This window comes from Echinops telfairi, unplaced genomic scaffold, assembly GCF_000313985.2.
Source record: "Echinops telfairi isolate 266 unplaced genomic scaffold, ASM31398v2 ScPeMD7_31;HRSCAF=116, whole genome shotgun sequence".
Classification (NCBI taxonomy): domain Eukaryota; kingdom Metazoa; phylum Chordata; class Mammalia; order Afrosoricida; family Tenrecidae; genus Echinops; species Echinops telfairi.
Genome location: NW_022103928.1, coordinates 43,695,512 through 43,701,591, shown reverse-complemented (window position 1 = coordinate 43,701,591; position 6,080 = coordinate 43,695,512). Strand labels below are relative to the sequence as shown.

The window sequence follows — 6,080 nt, the reverse complement described above, 5'->3', positions numbered from 1 at the left end:
CTAGGTATTTAAAAAAAATTTTTTTAAATACAAAGCACTCTATTTGTAACCCTAACATCTGAGATGGAGAGAGCCTGGGTTAAGTAATAATAGTTTCTGAAGCCACACTTGTGACAACCCCCAGTGGGCGGGACACCGCTGCTGTTAGGGCCTGTGGTTAGCAGATCGATCCCCATGCTAACGTCCCTTTTCTTCCCGTCCCCTCAGTGAGGGGTGACAATTCTGGAGGAGATGGTCTGGCCGGTCTTAGGCGGCCGGCTTCATGCCAAACGTCTCCTGGGAGGCGTCGACCTTGTACAGGTAGCCATCTCCATCCGCTGACTCGTACGCCTCGGAGCTGGGCGCGGACACGCTCCCCGGGGCTGTGGCCACGGACCCCCTGGATGAAGGCCTGGTTGGCATCCACTGCTGCATCTTCGTTTGACTTCGATGAACTCGCTCATGTGGACGTGATCGGGGACGAGGAACTTGCTTTCATCCAGTACAGGAAGCTGCTTCTCACCCTTGTATCTTTCTATTCTCACCGGGATTTGGGCAGGATGTTGTTGTTGGATAAGCCGGGCATCTTCCACTCTTTGTTGGAATGAGCGGCGCTGCTTGAAGGTCTTCTCAGACAACATAGCACAAGACAGCGGTGGCGAGGCTAAAGTGATAGTGGCGTCAGATGGTAGTTCAGGCTGATATTTAAATTTTTTTAGAAAACAACCTTATCATCTTCAAAGTACTCTCCATGACAATACATATGTCACATCTGTGATTCCATTCTTGGAGACATTTTTCAAACTCATTTGTTTGGATGGCTGACAGCACCTCTCTTATTTTTTCTTCACTCTTCTACGTTGTCAAACCTCTGTCCCTTCGTGGCCCTTTTCATTTGTGGAAACAAAAAAGAAGTTGCATGGAGCGAGGCCAGGTGAGTAAGGTGTGTGAGGCAAGACGAGGCATGCTGTTTTTGGCACACTGAGATGGCTGTGTGAGCAGGTGCATTGTCATCGTGGCAAAACCAGTCCGCCTGCCACAAATCAGGCCTGTTTTGTTGCACAGTTTCGCAATCTTTTTAGAATCTCTAAGTAGAAAGCTTGGTTAACAGTCTGACCTGTGGAACAAACTCCAAATGCACTAACAAATAACAAATGAGCATTGTCTTGAGCTTTGATTTCACTTGACATGTTCTTTTTGGGTGAGGTGATGATGGCATCTTTCACTGTCTTCATTGATGTTTGCTCTCAAGGTTGTAAGAATAGCAGCAGGGGAGGACAGGCAGCTTGCAGCCCCCACCAGGGCTGATAGGCGGACCATCACCTGACGCACCCACAGATGGTGCCGAACTAGAGCCTGCTGGAACTCTGGCCTGCGGGTGGCAGGTGGCTCACCTGTGTAGACTCTACCTGGCCTGCCGGTGGCAGGCAGCTCACCTGTTCAGGGCCCATCGCTGGAGGCCCTGCACATACTGCTGAGCAAGAGTGTGCCCTGAGAGCTGGCAGGGACTCTGCCCACGTGCCAGGGTGACAGGCATATCCGTGTTTACACGCACCCCTACCCCTCGCCCTAAATTAAGCACCTGCCCCTGTGGAGCTGGGCCCACTGGCCAGAGATGTCACAATAAAGCCACTCAGTGCCAAAAAAAAAAAAAAGAATAGCAGCATGTCTCATTACCAATAATGACCTTGGGAAAACTGTCTGGCTGGCTTCGGAGCTTTTCTTTCACAGCCTGGCATGTTTGCAGTCAATGCACTTTTTGCTGGTCAGAACCTGAGGCACAAATTTCGCAGCATTCCCAAATCTTCCATTAAAATAACTTCCTGATCTCTTCAACGGTCCGTGGGCGGTCTTTGAACACACGTGCATGGACTTTGTCCACATTTCATCTGTTCGGGAAATTGATGGACGTCCAGAATGAGGTTTGTTACCCATCGACATTTCACCTATTTGAAATGAGAAAGCCACTCATACACTTGAGTTTTTCCCATAGCGCTGTCCTTGTAAGCTGTGTTCAACATCACAACAGTTTCTGCGGCATTTTTCTAGAGCAGGAAACAAAATTTCACAGCCGTGATTTGCTCTCTTAAATAGGCCATCACAGAAAACCGGGTTCAAGCAAAACCGCTTTTACGAAAAAATTCAGTGACCAGAGAGAACCTTCTCAGGTGACACCACTGGGTGCACTAACTCAGAGTGAGTTGCACTCTGCTTGCCTAGTGGGGAAATGTGTACTCTGAAAGTTCCGCTGGAGCTTTCTACCTTTTTGTCTTTGCGGGGGAGGGTACACTGGGAGAAGACAAGCAGTAAACATGTAAATGAAGATATACACAGTCTAGGTATCAATAACTTCTCGGAAGATTTGACCAGGGAGAAGGAAAAAGGAAATCTAGGGAGGAGTGTTCTCAGCAAGGGGGAAGCAACCACACAAATCCTGACAAGGACATAAGGTGCAATTATTGGTCTCTCCCTGTCCAGAGGAAAGAAGAGAAAGAAGATCACGGTGGAAGATAGCCTGGCAGGAATAGCTTAATAGAGCTCAGAGGTAGAAAGGAAGCCAATGTGGATGCAGTAGATGTGGGACAGGGTTCAGGGAGTCCTGAGCAGGACAGAGGGCCCAACTCAGGGCTCAGATGGGCATCTGCATTTGGATGTTATTCTAAGTGTAATGGAAACTATTGGATAATTTGAAGGAGGTGCGCAGTAGGATCTGATTTATATTTTAGAAAATCACTTTTTCTGAATTAGGGAGTGGACTGATTGGCTCTGTAGTCTAAAGGCAAAACCATGATGATTTGAATTAATGTTAACTTTGGGGAGGATGGGGAGTACTCAGTTGGGGTTCATAATACAAAGGGGCTGTTGAATGCTTGTAACAAAAATTCTTAGTTGTTGTTGATTTCAACTAAACTCTTTGTCACCACCAGTACTCTTTCTCATGTCCCCACTCACACACTCAGCACACCTCCCTGAAGTATTTATCCTGCCTTGCCTTCTTATCTTCAGCAACTACCTCATCTCTATTAAAGAGAGAAAGAGTGCTATCGTATGCGATTCCACTCACTTCTCACCCCACAAGTTATCCACTCTGTGGCCCCTCATGCCACCTTCTCAGGCTTACCACTTTCCCTCCATTCCAGATCCTATCCTGCTAGACCCTCTGCCTGTGGGCTCCACTCCTTCCACTCTGCTGGCTCCCTCCCCTCATCTTGTAGACTCCTTCAAATCTCTCCCAATCAACAACTCAACAAACATGCCTTGGGACTTGTCTGGGTCTACTGGCCTCCTTCTTTTCCATTGTAGCCAAAAGATTTAAGTCTATCCTCATTATTCATTGCCTTCATCCTTCAGTCACTTTTTGGTTACCTTTTGCCTCCATCCTTCCTTGAAACCATCCTTATTAGAGATCACCCAATGATCTTTTAACAACTAGAACCATAGATCTATTTTACCTAGTCTTGTTTTGTTCCATTTCTCTGCAGAATCTGACAGGTTGTCTACACTCTTCCTTTTGAGAATTGTTTCTCTCTCTGCTGTGGCACGGTGTACCTCCAGTTTTCCTCATCCTTCTGTCTGATTCCCTGTAGGTTTGCTTCTCCTGTCACCTTTATCAGTACTCTCAGCATTCTGAGCTTGGGTCTCTGATAATGTGTTTCTGAAAGGCCTCTGGGAGTAATATTCTTTACCACTATTTTTTTTTAAAGATCATTTTATTGGGGAGCTCTTACAGCTCTTATATCAATCCATACATCAATTGTATCAAGCATATTTGTACATATGTAGCCATCATTATTTTTTAAACATTTACATTCTATTTGAGCCCTTGGTATCAGCTCCTCTTTTAACGCTTCCTCTCCCCAACCCCCCTCGTGACCCCTTGAGAAATTATTATTAATTTCATATCTTACACCGACCGCTGTCTCCCTTCCCCCGCAGTTACTTCCCCCCTCCTCTCCCCACCTTCCCCCTACTCTCCTGGTATCGCTACTCTCATTTCTGTTCCTGAGGGGTTTATCTAATCTGGATTCCATGTGTCCTGAGCTCTTACCTGTACCTGTGTACATGCTCGGGTCTAGCCTGCAGTGAAAGTCAGGATTCGGGTGATAATAGTGGGGGGTGAAGAAGCCTCAAGGAACCAGAGGAATATTGTGTGTTTCATTGTCTTCACCACTATTGATGATGACTCAAAACTCTCCACCTCTATCTTCATCTCAGTTCTATATCCTTTTTATTAAGATCCTACTGCCTAGTAGACTTCCCAACCTAGAAAACGCAAAGTGATCTAAAACAGAATTCACTGACTTCCTTTCGGAATGTTCTCCTGCCCCGTTTGTTGGTCACTGGCACCAGCCAGGGCCCTAATTGTTATGCTGGTCTCCTCCCCTGTCGCCACATCCATTGACCACAAGGCCTTATTGCTTCAACTTCTGGACCTGTCCCCCGTTCCTCTTTCCCATGACTGCTGTTTCCCTCAAGCCCCCTAGTTCCTTACCTGAACTAGTATAGCAGTCCCTGTCTTCAATCGTTAACCCCTCCTGTATTCTCTATCAGGAATCAGAATAATCTTTTTAACAATAAATGACAGAACATTTTATTTGAAAAATCCTTTGATCTAGAACAGCTTCTAAAGGTTTTGGATGGAATAGGAGACCCATCATCTGGGCCATTTTAGCTTTTTAAATCTCCACTACCTGTTGCCATCAAGTTGACTTCAATGTAATTGCCCACCCAGTATCTATGCCTTCCACCTTCTTGATCTACGGTGTAGAATGAAAATGCAGGACCTCTGGTTCAAAAGCCAACAGTTTCAAGAAGGTGACTGCAGACTCAGACTTCGTACAGGACCTTGTTGACGGCAGGACCCAGCGTGGTCCCTCAGGTCCCAGGTCCACAGAGCTAGCCGTGTGTCGTCTTTGTTTGTATTTTATATAAACCCTATCTGTGTTTTACAGAAACACAAAATGCTCTGCTTGAATTGGCCTTTCCTAACTTACTCACCTGGCAAACTTTGAATTATACTTCTGGACCAGTGAGATGCTCTTGACCTTTTCTGGTGGTTTGTAATCCTTGATTAACATATTATGACCGAAAATATGTTGACCAGAAGAAAATGCATGGACTTTGCTGTCAAATTTTCTAGTAAATGATCTAGTGTAATCACAAAAGCCCACAGTAAAAGGTGAAACAAATCTGACCTCATAACAAATTTAAACTTTCTGTTCATCAAAGGCTTTACCAAAAAGGAGGAAAGACAAACTACCAACTGAAATACCATAGATTCAATACGAGTCTAATAACTAATATGCAACATATTTAAAGGTTTTATTGGCACATAATTTACATATTATACAAATGAATAGTTCAATAATTAAATCATGTCAAGGGGAGTTGTGCCACACATCCATCTTAGAGTCTTCCCTCACCCCCATGGTTAACTTGCCCCCAAACTGAGTAGTGCAATCACGATCAGTTTTATAGAATGCCTTCTTGATATGTACATGGAGAAATCATTGAATTAGTGTATGCTCAATTACGTAGGTTCTCAATAGCAATAAAAATGATTTAAATTATATTTTTAAAAGAATATGTCGACCTAAGGGCCCTCTACCCCTCCAAAACCACACTACGCACAATGCATAAAATCTGGAATACAGCCACAGAGCGTTCACACTCTCTGAAGGCTGTTACATGAATGCTGCCCACAGACTGAGACCGAAAATCTTTCAGTTCAGCTAAATGTTATTCTCTCTTCAGAGCCTTTCAAGGTTACATCAGGCAGAGGAAAGCACCCTTTCTTCTACAGGGTCTCATCTATAATTGTCACTATTATGATAGATAATGATAACTGTGGTAGTTATACAATCTGTTGTCAATTTGAGAATGTTAAGAGTGAAGGGGTGGAGTTTAGCCTGTCAATCAGGTCGCAGCTTGATGAACTCATTTGGAGGTGCTAAGGAGATAGATAACTGCTGGAGATGGGACACATGCTCACTCCCTGTGAGACTTTACTGACTACGAGCCTGACGGAGCTATACTGATACAGCCAGAGCCCTGGAACTGGAGGAGCCACATGGAGACCCACGCCAGTGCTGAGATGCTTC

General features: G+C 45.0%; 1 pseudogene; it reads right to left on the bottom strand.

Annotated features, from left to right (window-relative positions):
- Positions 1-246: 246 nt before the first annotated feature.
- On the bottom strand, positions 247-620 carry LOC101651350 (annotated as a pseudogene).
- Positions 621-6,080: the final 5,460 nt, after the last annotated feature.